Here is a 17,507-nt window from a genome sequence, read left to right as displayed (position 1 = left end):
ACATTTTTGTCTAAGGAAAAGCCTCTCTAGCCACAGAGTGGTGAAGGCTGGAACAGCGTTCAAGTAACTATTTTTTAAAACACTGTTTTTCCATTTTTTTTTAAAGAGTTTTCTTCACTAGGCTCTTGATTTTTTCAGTATCAGTGAGAGGCCATTAGGCTAGACCTTCTGTGAGATCCACTATGGCCTTTTTAATCGTCCTTATTTTCCTGTATTGCCATAGTCTTCTACAGCACGTATGAAGTAATCCATCGCTTTGAACAAATTAAAGCAAAACCTCTTCAATTTTCAGCAAGAAACAAGCTGTCCTTTTTTCACCCTCTGGAAAATGGGTTTACACCAATTTCATTTTTGTCCTTGGTGAAATGAAGCACTCATGCTGGAAGACCCTGTGACATCTTCTGGAAAACAAGACGACTGTGGCAGCATTTTCTCAGCAGACACGTCTGACCCTTTGCAGGCAAGATACTGTAGTTTGTGAAACGAGAAGTATTATTACATACCACGAACATCTGAAAATAGTAAGTATTCTAACACCTCCAATACGAAGAGCCAGCTGGAGATGCATATAAATATCTGTGCATTGCTGCAGGCTGAGGGAAATGAAAACCTGGTTCAGATCTCGCCTCCTAAGGGCACCCAAGCCGAGATGTGTCACAAGTGCACAGGTATCGTACTGCCTGTTTATCTACCCTGCTGGTTTTTTTTTTCCCCCCTTGCATATCTAACCAACGTTCCTCCAAGTTGGCAGGATCGGATAATGTTCCCCGGGTTGCTGGCTGAACAAGTGTTTTATAGGGGTTCCTAAAATTTGAACCTGGCCCTTGCTGTTGCCAATCAAAGCCTAAAAAATGAGTTGAATTAATACTTTATTGCTTTAGAATTATTTTCTTTAATGACCTTTTTCCCCCCTTTCCTTATTTTCTCTTTTCTGCACGGGTTCGATTTTCTTCCCATTGAAGTTAATGATAAAATTAAATTGATGTAGTCTGTACCAGCTCAAACTCCCAGTGAACATAAATAAAGTTCAGACTTCACATGCTCTCATCACGCTTTTTAATATCATTCATGAAAAAGAATCTTTTTTCTGGATTCATGCAAATACCTCCGCCCACCAAGGTACTATTACTGAATTAATCAATTAATTTGCCTGCTCAGTGACTTAAAGTTAAGCACAAATGAAGGAGCATATATGAAAGGCAGAAAGATCATAAACATCTATGAAAGATCATGGAATTCATAACTCTAAGATACAGTGAAATAATGATACTGATATATGCTATTATCTATATTTATGCTAGCCTGTGGCATTTCGAGTTACATGTACACTGTGTTTTCTAAGTATTTATTTCATACAAAAAAGAGTCATAATTTTATAAAAATGAAACATGCCTGTAAGACAGATCAGATGCTGTGAGCAATAAATAAACTTTTGTGCCAAAACCAAGAAGACCCAAGGGAATGGCTTTCTGGACTAAGCCCTGGCAAAGGAAAATGTTTCTCTAAGGGAAAAAACCCAGTGCAAAATAAAAAAAAATAAAATCTAGGAAGCTGGTCTGAAGAAAGCCATCCCAGACAAGAAGATGAGATTGCCTCGTGTTTTAACACAAAGTGAAGTTTCTGCAGTTTTGAGCAGAAGACAAATACTCCTTGATGAATTGTATCTCCTATTAGTCCTCCCAGAATTAAGTTTGAAAGAATCTTTCATGTAAGTGGATATAGCTCCATTCAAGCTGTAAGCCTATAATGAGTTTGTCTAGTGTTAAGACTGTTAATACAGTATGACAGTATGGGAAACACATTAAAGCTGTAGATTTGTCTTTTAATTGCAGTAAAGCTTTTTACACAAATATTTAAAAATATTTAACAAATCCTTAGTATAAAAGTAAAGTGACCATTTTTGCACCTTCTTCACTCCCATGCTCTCTTATATCTGAAAAAGACAAAGTTGATTTTGAAGCAGTTTGGACAAGGTGAAATCAGGTGAGAGTTATCACATATAAAACAGTGGTTTATTAAATGTACAGAGCACTGCATTTAGAACTCAAACTTATAAACAGCAAATCAATTAGATGTGCAAAGCTGACATGCATTAAAGCATCATCTGCATACTTTTCCGTAGAAGTAGAATGGCCTTATTTCACAGGGTTTTAGTTTTTGTTGTCCTGTTCCAAGACAATCCAACAGCATTTACGCTATGCATACCATCCACAGTCCAACAGAGCTGTTGGAAGGAAGAATTCTGATTTAAAAACTCAACTAGCCAAAATTTTTGAAAAAAATGCCCTTAAATGGCCTGACACTTTACTATTAGTACTAATATTTATCAAGAGTACTGTGAATAAAAACCATAGACTATCCCCATGAAATTCTCATGGATAGACCCATAAAGTTACTGCATACCCCACCTAGGCCTCTACACATTATAGAATATCTAATGATCGACTGTGGCAAGTTGGAAAAGCGACAGCAGCCACACTCTTAACTCCCTGGTGAGAGCGATGTGCTGAAAGTGTAATTGGCTTCTTCATTAGTGAAACCCGAAACAACAGAGTTGCAACTCGAAGTAAGGCTTTTGGGGAGAATTGTAGTAGCTTGTCGCTTGAAAGACTATTGTTTGTTTTTAATAAAGTCAATATTATAATAGGAGTGAATGAGCATACTGTAACTAAGCTTCATGTGTCGTCTGTTGAGCTGAAGCACAGGAGGTAAGATCACAGGACTTCTGAAGAGGAACATCTGTGTTGACTCTATTCTAAGTTGACACCCCTAGTAGCTGATCGCAGCTTTTTACTGATGGACACTGCATACAGGGGGGACAAGTAATGAAAAAAAGTTTCAATTATTTTTTTGCCTAGTGTTCTTCCTCCAAGACTAGGACAGTGCTGTCCCCTTCCCAACAATCACTTATCATCAAGGGTAGTGAAAGCGTTGCAACTGGACAATAAGCTACTTCAGTCATTAAAATACTTACAGAATAGGAGCCCTGGTAAGTCACAAAAGAAAATAATTATTTCCCCATGGAATTATCAGGCAGAGCAATAAAAATTCCACTGTTTTGTCTAATTTCTTACAAGCATAGCTCAGGTTTCTCTCCTAGTTAAAGTTCCCAGCACCATCCATTATAAGATTAGGTTCTGATTGCAAGATTAAGATTTTTCAACTAGAAGAGAAAAAAAGAGCTGGAAGGAGACAGAAGAGACGAGTAGCCCCAAGGGAAAACAGAGACCAACTGGGTTACGAGACTGACTTTCAGCAGGATTGGCAGGGTTGGACAGTTTCAGATGGTAGACTAGGAGCTGAAGATGAAAAAAGGAACAAAAAGCCGTGTGGAGGTACAAGACCCAACTCTCATAACAGGAAACTAGAACAAGGTTAGGATGGGTCTGTACAACTCTACCACATGCAAATACTAAATATTGAGAAACTTGAGGTCTCCTCAACTGGGTCTTCATTAGATCACATCTGCTTGCCTCTTCTCAAGCATTTTGCAGTTCTTTTTTTTTAACAAAAGAAACCAGAGAAATTAGGGCTGGAACAGGCTCAAGATTTTCAGCCCATGCCCCCAGAGCAAGATCACTGTATCTGAACTGTCCCTGGCAGAGAAGGTACATGCTGTTCTTAAAAATTTCCAATGATGGCCGCTCCACAGGCTACCTAGGCAAGATTTTGGGGGTTTTGATACTATGGGATAAGATGTCCATGAGTAAGATGTCACTAGACATCTGATAAAAGGCGGAAGAAAGCCTATGGAGAAGTTTGTTTACACTGGAAATGTTTACTATATATTGAAAATTGAAAATGTAATACCAAGACACAAACCAAAAGATTTTAACCCCAGCAAGAGAAACTAGAAGCTTTTTGCCCTGAAATGAAAAGGTGAATTCAAGCAACAATAAAATAATTTCTATTTTAAATGTGCTATTGTCCTGTGAGTCATCAAGCAAATGAAAAGCATTTCACCTGAATTTTCTGACAAAGTCTTTATCCTTATATAGGGAATATTTTTCTACTATGAAAACACTGAAATGCTAGCAAGTCTTGTAAACTATTGTACAAATGTGGCTATTTAATTGTTACTTTAACAACTTAATACCTTAAAATTTAAAGTACCATGTAAATTGCCTATTGAATTACTGTCTGATGGTTAAAAAGACTTTGTAATTCCTCAATAGTCTTATTTCTCATAGCTGGCCTTTGTAATCTTGGTGAGTTTTTAAGTTGTCAGTAAATGCTGTTACTGCAGAGTACTTCTACTTAGGGCAAACTACATTCTCTGTTACACTCATTTATTTCCCATCAATTTTAATGAATATAATGCATGATCAAAAATCAGTCTTCCTAATGATGACTCGTGGCTTTAATCCACCACGATCAGCTTCTGTGAGTATAAGCTTTTAAGTATAAGGGAAACTTTTCTAACACTTCTTGTAGGAAATGGAGATACCATTTATCCTATCTGTGCTGATACAGACTGCAAGTGTAGCTAAAAAATTAAAGACATGAAATTAAGCTACAGTATTCGTTACTAAAAGGTATCTCTAGCCTTTCATAACTTCACTGAGCACCAGTTATGAAAAATCATGGCATTTGGAGAATGCGTTAATTACAGTGAGAAGCTGATGAAGGTGAAAAATTTTGGAAGCCTTTCTCATAACAGTGTCATCAGAATAAATATTTCAAATATTTTGTTTGCACCTGAGAAAACATACATAGCATATTGCTAATTCTCAAATCGTTTCCCTCATGGAAATATGTGTGCTAATACAGGTGATGCATCAGGTCAGTTTTGCTATTCACCTAAAAACTATGTATTTCACTTTGCAGACACAAAACTGTATTTAATTATTGAAGAGTAGTTTAAATTAAGACCATGACTAGTGTTTTTTACATCATTTAACAAAACAGCACTTAAACAATTTTGCTAGCAGAGAAGTACATGGCAAGCAGCCAAAGAACTATTTTAATTTTATTTTCTGAATAATTAAAAAAAACCCCTATGAGCCACTTCAATTTCTAAAATACCACCAAAGAAAAGCACAAAAACACCACCCCAAAAATTTTTTTCCTCCTATTGCATCATTCTTCAAGAAGCAAGTGAACATGGAAGTGCGAAAAGTTTCAGTACATGAAGTCTAATGGTATGCAAACACTTGTCCTCTGCCACCCAAAACATTCACTGGTTCCTGTTGACTTGCTTAGGCAAATCACAGAGGATGTTACAGCCAGTATTTCCAGTTTGCTTTCAATGTCATCTTACAGAATCAAAAGCAAAAGTTTGTTTCAGGACCAAAATACTTCATACAGCAATCTTCAGTTCAAATTGCTATTTTCTCATGAGATATATTCAAGAAACTTTGAGTGATAAGCATTTAAAGACATAGTTTCCTCTTACAGCAAATATAAACAGTATTAAGGTATCACTTTAGAATCAATTTTTAATAATCACCTCAGTATGTGAGTAAATACTCTGGCATAAAAATTTATTATAAAAATTTTTCATGAATCACAAATCCAGAAAAGCAATAATCCCCTGGAGCTACATACTTCCTGAATAATAAAAAAAGAATTAATCAATGCCATTATTTGTATAGCTGTTATTAGGTAAGATAGAAAATCATAACAGTTGGTAAGTTTGGGAAATCTCTAAATGCACGCATCATTGCAGTTGTGCCAGGAAAATATTACTCAGTACTAGCTCTCATTCACAATAAATTTGAAACATTTTTAGCTGAATTAAAATAATTTGTGGGCATGGCTTGTCACTCACTATAAATCAACAACTCGCTGGAAAGAATATTCATTTTTTTATATACAGGTTTTCTCTAATCAAATCGCTTTTTTTTCCTTTATATAGTGACAGCTGAAACTGCAAGAACAATAATGGAAATTTACTGTATATATACAGGGGAACTAGGCATTTGTTCATTTTCTTCTTTTTAAGGAAAGATGTAGGAATAGCTTAGAATGATAAACTCACTGATAATATGCCCTCCCCCTACACATCAGAGAATGCTGATGATCTTTCATGTTAGAAAAAACACTCTAACTCAGTTTGGGACAACTTCACATTTTTACAGCAGGAGTTATTTTTAAATAGCTCAGTCAAAATACGCAGCTTGATATTGTGTTGTTTTAGTACTTAACAACTTCATGTCAAAGGTCTGACCTTGCCAATGAATATTCTTCTTAAGGCTCAGTAGGGCTTGGAAGATGCTAAGGATCAGCAATATGGAATTTTGTAAATGTAATTATTACCTTATCGCTAAACTCAAATAAGTGGTCCCTTCAATGAATATTGGCTCAACTTCTCATCTTAGATTTGGCACCTGATTTTTAAGGCTGCCCTAAACCTCACTGTTCTCATTTATGTTATGCGGTGCCTCTTGTGAGTTCTGGGTCAGCTACGGCGTAGAATGTGCTACGTTCACATCTTGTGCTCAAATGTTTGTCAGCTCTGCCTTTTCCAAGATGACGAGGGAGGAACTCACGTAAGCGAGTTCTAGCAAACTTGTGCATGGAAGAGCAGAAACAACAGAGAAAATGCCCTGAAAAATTTTCACTCTGGCATGAAGAATTTGGGAATATACAAAGTTAAAATAAAAATGGTTTTACCTCTAAGACTTCCTTGTTGCTGCATGCCTTCAAATTATCAAGATGCATTAGATCACTTACTGTGTCACCTTCCTGGACTTCTTACTCTCAGATTACTAAAGGAACTGTAACCCTTGGAAAGATGTAACTTCAACTGTAAACCCCTACGTATCAATTTGTTAACTAATCCATGTCATTAAGGCCCCCATTCCTCAATGAATACTTCTCTAGGCAGACCTCTAAGTCCTTAGGAGAACAAGGATATGCCATGCAGACCCCTGTGCAGGACTGGGTATGAGTTTTTCTAGTTGCAAACCCCAAGAATCTAGCTTACAAGCAACCATGCCCTTTATAGGTATGCAATTTTTTGTGCTACAAACTATATATATAGAAGAGTTGTTACACATATGTACATTGTTATGTCATGCTTCCTTACTTAAGTGACTTTTGACTTCAATTTTGGAACAGAAATTCAACATCAGAACTAAGGATTGTTGTATCATCTAAGTCTGACACCTATAGCTACATAAGTATTATTGCATTTCATGTTAAAGTTCAGGATATCTAGGGCTTTTCCTTGGGAAATGGAAAAAGAATGAATCCCCAATTCACTATGATATGGATACTCCTTTATTACCCATCTCTAACTTGCTAGGATTGGCTTTCTCTGTGTAAAAGGTATGGGTATTTCTTCTTTAATAGCATTACCCATCTAGTCCTTTTTTTACATACACTGAGCTACAATTTTAGAAAAGCAAGGGGTACTGAAGTTGAGTAGTTACCTGGAGTTTTGTCAAGGGGTGTCACATTAGACCACATTCTCAAAGAAAGATTCAAGGAAGACTTACTGAAGGCTACAACAGCTGTATAAATAGAATATTTAAAAAAATATAAATTTTTAGGTACATGATGAATTATCATAAGGAAAATAAATATTGCCTATTGCCCGTAAGAAGAAGAATAGCAGGGTGCTTTGCTCATTCAATGCAAGACAAATCTGATTGGGATATTACTACACAATAAGCACACATTAATAGCAATAGCCTGAAGAAACTATGGGAAAAATTCAAATCCTTGATAACAATCAGCACTGAAGGGAAAATTAGTTGATCTGTCTTCTTGGGGTATAACACATGTTAAATGTTCCAAATAATAATTGCCACGGTGCCTAAAAAATTGTTGCCCACAAAGCTTTGAAACAATGCTTTTGGATGTGATTTTCTATGTAAGTTTTGTAACTGGTAAGAAAGTAAATCCAGTGAATCTTATCTAAAGAAACAAAACCAATTTTCCCTTCTTAAGTAATATGAAAGCTTATTACATAATAGCCCTTATAAAAGGATTTTCAAACTTCTTCTAACATGATTGATCAGGCTGGCTTGGAAGATGCACAACAGGCAACAGTTAGATCTTTCTACATGTCATCTATTATTCCAATATCTTTAAAATTTATGCTCATTTATTTTCCCATAATTACAGCCAAAGTGATCAAATGTTATTTTGTGAAAAAAATAGATCAAACCCAAACAAGTGCTGAGGGCCTTTAAAAGACGTAATTGCTCTGCATGAAACCAGTAGTGACTTCCTTCCACAGAGTGACAGCCACTGAAGGACCAGAAGAAGAGAGATGCATTTTGTTTGATAGGATTCTGGAACTTCTGACATTACCCATATGCTCTCTTCCACTGAAATGAGGAGCCTATTAGTCTGGGATAAGAAGGGCTGAATAGTCATACATGCAAATGATTACTGGCATACTTACAGCCCTAGAAACTTTAATGATCTCCTTGATGAAAACCACTGAGAGATTCAGCAGAGTATCTCCATAGTGGATTAACTTTAATAAATTAGAGATAATGCATTGTGGATTTGTAGTATCTCCGGAGTCTCCTTATGTTACATTGTTAAGATCTCTTCAGAGCAAGTAACAGAATAATGATATGAAGTCTCCTGAGGCACTGAGGAATATCATTGGAATTACCTGGATTCAATCTAGACTGTTGTCAAGGAAGACCAAGTCAACATTTTTCCATAACTGGACATTTTTTCCATAAAATGTCCCTCTAAAAAAAGCTATAATGTCTGAAAAAATGATACACAGTGGTAGTTCCAGAGGAAGACATATGTCAGAATAAAAGACTTTAATTTGCTTCGGGGAATATTAGTTCATAAGATCAGACAATGATCAGACAATTAATACATTTCTAAAAGTGAATGTTTTCATTGAAGAAATTATCTGTTTAAAAAAAGTTTTGATAACTATCCAAATATTTTTGTCATTACATTAAGCACTTTTTTCCTACCTGCTCAGTCTGGCTCTAATTACATATTTGAGTAAACAAACAGGTTTGGGGGGCATTAAGATCTTGATTTCTTTTCAGGATCTTATTTAGAAATTCTACTTTCATTGCTGTCACGGTTTAACACCAGCTGGCAAGTAGGCACCACGCAGCCGCTTGTTCAGTCCCCTCACAGTGGGATGGGGGAGAGAATGGGAAGAGTAAAAGTAAGATAATTCATGAGTTGAGATAAAGACTTTTTAATCATAGAATCATAGAATAATTTAAGTTGGAAAAGACCTTTAAGCTCATCAATTCCAACCGTCAACCATGCCCACTAAACCATGTCCTGAAGTGCCTTTTCTACGCACTTTTTGAACACCTCCAGGCATGGTGACTCTACCACTTCCCTGGGCAGCCTGTTGCAATGCCTCACAAACCTTTCAGTAAAGAAATTTTTCCTAATATCCATTCTAAACCTCCCCTGCCACAACTTGAGGCCATTTCCTTGTCCTATCTCCAGCCACCTGACAGAAGAGACCAACACCCACCTCACTACAACCCCCTTTCAGGTAGTTGTAGGGAGCAATAAGGTCTCCCCTCAGCCTCCTTTTCTCCAGACTAAAGAACTCCAGTTCCCTCAGCCGCTCCTGATAAGACTTGTGCTCCAGGCCCCTCACCAAATTCTCTGGACACGCTCCATCACCTCAATGTCTGTCTTGTAGTGAGGAGCCCAAAACTGAACACAGGACTCGAGGTGCGGCCTCACCCGTGCCGAGTACAGGGGGACGATCACCTCCCTGCTCCTGCTGGCCACACTATTTCTGATACAGGCCAGGATGCCGTTGGCCTTCTTGGCCACCTGGGCACACAGCTGGCTCATATTCAGCCGGCTGTCGACCAGCACCCCCAGGTCCTTTTCTGCCGGGCAGCTTTCCAGCCCCTCTTCCCCAAGCCTGTCGCGCTGCATGGGGTTGTTGTGACCCAAGTGCAGGACCCGACAGCACTGAGCCTTGTTGAACCTCATACAATTGGCCTCAGCCCATGAATCCAGCCTGTCCAGATCCCTCTGTGGAGCCTTCCTACCCTTGAGCAGATCAACCCTCCCTCCCAACTTGGTGTCATCTGCAAAATTACTGAGGGTGCACTCGATCCCCTTGTCCAGATCATCGATAAAGATATATAAACAGAATTGGCCCCAATAATGAGCCCTGGGGAACACCACTTGTGGCCTGCCACCAACTGGATTTAACTCCACTCACCACAACCTTCTGTGCTTGTCCATCCAGTCAGTTTTTTACCCAGCGAAGAGTACATTTGTCTGAGCCATGAGCTGCTAGCTTCTCAAGGAGTATGCCATGAGAGACAGTGTCAAAGGCTTTATTGAAGTCTAGGTAGACAACATCCACAGCTTTTCCCTCATCCACTAGGTGGGTCACCTGGTCATACGAGGAGATCATGTTAGTCAAGCAGGACCTGCCTTTCATGAACCCTTGCTGGCTGGCCTGATCCTCCATTTGTCCAACACATGCCGTGTGAGCGCACTCAAGGTGAACCGTTCCATAATCTTCCCCAGTACCGAGGTGAGGATGACAGGCCTGTAGTTCCCCGGATCCTCCCTCTGACCCTTCTTGTAAATGGGCGTCACATTGGCAAGTCTCCAGTTGTCTGTTGACCAGGATTGCTGAAAAACGATGGAGAGTGGCTTGGCAAGGTCCTCTGCCAGCTCCCTCAGTACTCTTGGATGGATCCCATCTGGTCCCATAGACTTGTGAGTTTCCAGACGGCGAAGCAGGTCATTAACTATTTCCTCCTGGATTATGGGGGTATATTCTGCTCTCTGTCCTTGCCTTCCAGCTCAGGGGGCAGAGTACCCTGAGGATAACTGGTGTCACTATTAAAGACTGAGGCAAAGAAGGCATTAAGTACCTCAGCCTTTTCCTCATCTCTGGTGGCAATGTTCCCCTCTATATCCAATAAAGGACAGATATTCTCCTTGGCTCTCTTTTTATTGTTAACATATTTGTAAAAACATTTTTTGCTGTCTCTTACAATAGCAGCCAGATTGAGTTCTAGCTGAGCTTTTGCCTTTCTAATTTCCTCTCTGCATGACCTAACAAGATCCCCGTACTCTTCCTGAGTTGCCTGCCCTTTCTTCCAAAGATGGTAAACTCTCCTTTTTTTTCTTGAGTGCTAGCAAAAGCTCCCTATTCAGCCAGGCCAGTTGTCTTCCTTGGCGGTTCGTCTTGCGGCTTATGGGAATAGCCTGGTCCTGAGCCTTTAAGATTTCCTTCTTGAAGAACGTCCAGCCTTCCTGGACCTCTTTGCCCTTCAGGACTGTCTCTCAAGGGACTCTCTCAACCAGTGTCCTGAAAAGGCCAAAGTTTGCCCTCTGGAAATCCATAGTGGTGGTTTTGCTGACCTCCTTCCTTGCCTCACCAAAAATTGAGAATTCTATCATTTCATGGTTGCTAAGCCCAAGACAGCCTCTGACCATCACACCTACCACCAGCCCTTCCCTGTTTGTAAACAGTAGGTCTAGCAAGGCTCCTCCCCTGGTAGGCTCACCTAATAAGTAAAAGCAAATAAGTAAAGCAAAAACCGTGTGCGCAAGCAAAGCAAAACAAGGAATTCCTTCCCCACTTCCCACGGGCAGGCAGGAGTTCAGCCATCTCCAGGACAGCAGGGCTCCATCACGCCTAACGGGGACTTGGGAAGACAAACGCCATCACTCCCAATGTCCCCCCTTCCTTCTTCTTCCCCCAGATTTATACGCTGAGCATGATATCGTATGGCATGGAATGTCATATATATGGTCAGTCGGGGTCAGCTGTCCCGGCTGTGTCCCCTCCCAGCTCCTTGTGCCCCCCCAGCCTCCTCGCTGGTGGGGTGGGCTGAGAAGCAGAACAGCCCTTGGCTCTGGGTAAGCCCTGCTCAGCAACAGCGAACACATCCCTGTGTTATCAGCACTGTTCTCAGCACAAATCCGAAACACAGCCCCATACCAGGTACTAGGAAGAAAATGAACTCTATCCCAGCCAAAACCAGCACAATTGCTCACAGAACCATAAAACCCAAAAGATGCCTGCATGTTTGTGAACTTAATGCAGCTGTCATTCCACGATGAGCTCAGCCAACATTGAGGTCTGCTCAGACTCCTTTTCTTTCTCAGTTGTTCTGTGAAGTCCTTTACAGGAGTACTAGGTCAGATCAACTTGCTGAGACCTGGCTCAGTGAAGTTGTATCTGCTTTGAGCAGGGGGGGCAGGCAGTCTGCTCCGTTAGTTTTCAGTTACTGGCTTCTCAAGGATTGAAAGGGATGAAGAAAAAAAGATCAGAGTCTGTGACAGAAGGATGGGGTTTGCCCTTTTCAGTAACAGCTGATTGTGAAACCACACCCTCTTTCATGGGAATTTTACTCTCGCTTTATGGGGACCAGGACTTCATACGGAAAGTCTACCTTTGAACCATGTTCATTGTTTAGAATCTTTTCCGATCTCAGAATAGAAGATACATAATTTACACTAGCAAATTAAAGGAGAGACCAAATAGAGCAAAAATACTCAGGAAGTGGTAACTAAGAGTGAATTTGGAAAGTAGAGGGGGAAAAAAATCAAAGGGGCAAAAATAATATCCCAACTAGACGAAGCATGCAACACAATACAAAGGTTGGTTTTTTATGTATAACCTGAAACAAATTATTTTACTTTTCCATAACTGTAAAACATTTTCTATGTGATAAGAATAAATGCAGTAAATTCTACTGCATAACAGGTTATCAAAGGAATGAGTTACTTTTCTATGCCCACACATCATTTACTTTCAAATAATTCCCAAAAATCTAATTTGCCTCTGCTTACAGTGTATGGCATAGTTTTTTCAGTGTTCTAGCATGCTCATGGTTCATGAGTCACACAGACTAAAACATGATAAGAAGCAGGTCTAAAAGATTAAATCTGAGTAATTAAATTAATGCAGTGTAATTACAACTCTGACCTTAAAAATCTTGCAAATTATTCATACTCTTCGATTTTTATGTTGAAGACAGTGTCCTAATATCAAAGTCCGTCATATGTTAACTTTAATTATAAGCATAATTAATGATCGTCATGTTGCTGAAGTTCAAGTTGACAGGAAGTTGCCTGCATTGGCTGAGCATGAATTGCCTTTGAAGATATGACCAGCTTAGCCATGCTCTTCTTCTAATGATATTTTACATAATTCTTATTATCATTGCTTTAAGCAGAGACTGGAATCTTCTTTACGTGAGCACAAGAATGACCAATGAAGGAAAAGAGGAAAAAGAGACAGAGAAGTTAGGCTATATCTGATGATATCAAAAAACCATCACGTATTCCTGCAAAAGTGCAGTGACACCCCCAGCGTCTACGGCCACAGCACTGAGGTATGCTCTTGACGCCCCAGCCAAGAAGACACACTCCTGTCTCCAGACAGCAGCACCTAGGGCCTGGGTGGATGGTTTGGGTTGACTACTGTCCTAACTGTCCCACACATCCAGCTGCCCAGGAGCCTTGTTCAACAGCCTCCTTCCTAGGATTGACTTTTTGCCGCCCTCTTCTTTAAGCAACCAAACTGCTCAACATCTATTTGTCACAGGCTTCTTAGCTTTAGCTATGACATACGTTCAGAGGTGATGACTACAATTAGTGAGATGCCTAAGATCTGCCTCCTTCCTCCATGAGATGATTAGGCCAACTAGACCGTGTGTTTCCTTGATCCCTACTGCAGTCCCGTAATATGAGTCATTTTAGCTGGCTTGTCTGGAAGGCTGGATATTTATAATTGAGTAGAATGGCCTGTCGCAATGATATTTATAATCTGTAATTAAACAGACAGATTTTTGGCCAAAGATATAGGAAGAATTTACATGCAGCCAAAATTTTAAAAAAACCACCACAACCAAACAACCCCCCAACTCCTGTATAAATGCAAAGATTTCCCTTATGCTTCAGAAAGTCCTGGAGAAATAAGGATTTATCTCATTCCTAGTCATACTTTACTGGTCAGCTTTTGATCTCGGACCCAGGTCAGTCCCTCTTCTATTCATTCTCAAATGCAGCTCTTATTTTATCATAGCCAGCTCAACAGCTGGCTGCACAGTGAGGAGGTCCCAGGTACTGGGCTCAGGCTGCACTGGTCCAGACTGGGATATGCTTTGCCATCCTGCTGAGTTTCTAGCCTGACATATCTGGCTGTTGCTGTTCCTACACAGAACATCTGACCATGTTTGTGACCAGGATGAGATTCCCGTCTCTCCGGGAGAGGGACAGAGCAGGCGGAGGGAAAGAGAGTGTGCCTAGGACTTCCCACGTACCCCTACCCTTCCCCATGTGCCCCTCAAGCAGAGCTCGTGTGCTCCCAACCCCTAAACCTTGACTCCCAGGTTCCCAACAGATTTCTGCTCCTGCAGTTGCTGGTGTTTGAGCAGACTTAAAAAGTCCCTCCAATGGATCCCGAGATGCTGGCAGCTGAACAACAGCACGGGGTGGGCCTTTCATGTTACCAGGGGTGTGACCTGTGAGAAAAGTCCTTCCCTTTTTTCCTCAGCTTGCCCTGGCTGAGGCTGTGGATGATGAGGCTTGACACAACAGTATCAAAGGGTGAGGACAGACTACTAATTCTGACAAGAAACTACCACCAATTACCAGAACGTACGTGACAGCCTCTATAAGTCTCACTGCAACCTTTACATTAGCAAAGCATGTAACAATAATAGTGGGCCACCATCAGGTTTTTCAACTATAACTTGAACTTCTTTCCAAGATCACGTGAAGCCACCTCTGGTGAGATAACCGTGCATTACCACAAAATTATCCCTAAACTACCCTTTAAATATACTGTCAAGATTTCCTTAGCAAAGGCCCAGCTGGACCACAAGCACACAGAGCAGTAGAGGATTTATACAAATAACGGGTGGGCCACTTCGATGCCTTTTAGATAGGGGATGGCAAAGCAGGGATTGCTTGGGTTTTGGTTTCAGGGGCAGCTGTTAAAGTATAGAGTTGATGGGATACCTTCAGAGGATTATGAGAAAGGCTGGCGTAGATGAGCATCTATCAGACGGCGGAATACAAGTTCTCAGCAGCCATTTCTCTGCATTTGAGTTTCCCCACCAAAAGAGCCGGAGCGTACCTCCGAGCTGTCACCGAGCAACTGGGCAACTACACACAGGATTAGTTGCAGCCACAGTTTTAAAGTTGCTCTCTTATAGCTTTCATTTGTGTAGGCACAATTTATAGAATACAGTTATCATTGTAGTTATATCACAGTATACAAATTATTGAGGTCATGCATGAACATACAATTATTTGAGTTAAAACCTGACCTTCTTTTTTAAAAAACGTGGTCGGTTTGAATCTAATAAATCATGAGTTGTGCTTAGTGAAGAGATTTCTATAGTAGTGAGCTACAGTACTCTTCATTCATATTTCACTTCTCTAAAATGCTTTTTATAAATTATTTTAGTTTTCCCTTGCAGTAGAACTGCTTAACTTCTACTGATCAAATGAACTATTTTCCCCCATTACTTATCCTTGTTACCTGAGATTGCCTGATAACTTCTCTGGCAATAACATAATAATTACCCTATTTTTAATAGCTATTTACTGGTACATATAATATAATTATGACATTATTAAATAATTATGCCATTATTATTTACTACTTCATGTAAAGCCACTCTGTTTGGACAGGGAGAATAATAGACCACAGTACACTTTTAATTTTCTAAGGAGGTAAACACATCTCAATCATAAAAGGATCTACTTTATTGTATTTTTAAAATTACTTTCAAACTTTAAAAATAATTTTTCATTTACTGACATGGAGTTCTGAAAGAAGGTTTGAAAAATGGCATTCTGAAAAGATTAGAATATTGACAATAAAGTTTGCAAGAGTTTGTGAATCTCCTTTCCTGGTGATATCCTACCATTTCAACCTCTCTCATTAAGACTTTGCATATAAAATAAAACAAATTAAAAAAAAAATACTGTGGGGAAAAATAAATACTGAAGAAAATCTATTTAATCTTGAAAGTAAGCCTATTTAAATATAATGTTTGCATTTAGTATCCCTTGTTGAATAATGATACAAATATCTGAGAGGCTTATGTTCTATTATGAATTTCAATTGTAAAAAATCTACAGTTTCAAAATATTCTAATGAGACAACAATAATTCCTCAGCTTTCCACTCCATGTAGAAACATATAGCTTAAGATTCAGCAGATCTATGTATTACTCTGGAAAGAGAAAAGAAAAACTTAGCTTTGCTGTGTAAGAGAGGACTTTTGGCTAAGTTTCAAAATCCGTTCTACTTACATTTCTGTATAAATTTTAAAATCACTACCATAGATGAAAACATTAATAACTGTAAGATATGAGATGTCAACAGATCCATTAGTCTATCTAGCTTGTAATTTTTACTTTTTTGTAGAAGGAATGTGAATCCAGGGACAGGAGGAGATCTTTTTTTTTGCATATCCACCCATACCTGCCTTCATACCTCTGACTAGTTTGAGTATATGATATATTTCAACATTTCCTCATGTGTTTCTCTTGTTGAATATGGCCTTTTCTTTTCAGGCTCTGAGGATCAAAAGGTTTATGAAACACATCATATCTGTGTTAGATATGAAGAGACATCCGCTTGATTCTGACTACCAAGCTGGTCATTAGCTGCTCCTAACTAGGAGTGACTACTACTAGAAGTGAACTTTGGTTCTTGACTTGACCAGACCTCATACTTGTGTCTTCTTTTAACACAATAATTTTATTTATACATATATGCACATTTATATAAAAGTATATATATACTTTGATGGGGAAATGAAATGCAATATTTTCAAGGAAAATACTTGGCAGAATTATTTAGTCAGACTAAAGGATATAGGAAGTAATTTGTAGCCATCACATTGGTCATGGTACTTTTTCAGTAATGAGCACTTTGGAATGATGAATCTGTTATGGTCCTGATTAGTCAACTGACTCAAGTCTGAGTTTTGCAAAAAACTGGGTTTTTTAGAATGAATATTTTTCTCAAATTAGACTCACGCAGAAACGCCACTGCTGTTTTCAAGTGCAACAAAGATAAAGGGTAAAATCTAAAGGCTGACTTGTTGTGACAGTAGCAGCTGCAAGACTTCAATCAAGCGGGATGAAGCCTTGAAGAAAGCGGATAAACATTAGAAAAAGGCACATAGACATTAAAGATCAAATACCCAAAGGCTTTTGGTTCAAAATAAAACTATGTATCCTTCTGGATTTGTAAATTCTTCTCAGAAAGTTAGGACCCTAAATCCCACTGAATGTAACCTGTTTAGAGACGTTAAAAAGCACCTATTATGTGATTGGTATACTTAAATATCAGAAACACTTATGGAAATCTGGACCTCAAAAGATTGCAGGAATTATTGTGTGTGCATGGTTGTCTAGAGAAGGAAAGAAACACTTGACATGCTTAAGGTCACAAAAGTAAATTACCACACTGTAAGAAAAAGTGACTCTTCCCACATCTTTTAGTGCCTGAAGGAATACAGTCAGGAGTGGGCCAGCAGGACCACTCTTCAATGCAGCTGATGATATCTATCAATCAGGTTTGCTCTCACCGCCTAAGAA

This window comes from Accipiter gentilis, chromosome 27, assembly GCF_929443795.1.
Source record: "Accipiter gentilis chromosome 27, bAccGen1.1, whole genome shotgun sequence".
Classification (NCBI taxonomy): domain Eukaryota; kingdom Metazoa; phylum Chordata; class Aves; order Accipitriformes; family Accipitridae; genus Astur; species Astur gentilis.
This window is presented reverse-complemented; position numbering follows the sequence as displayed.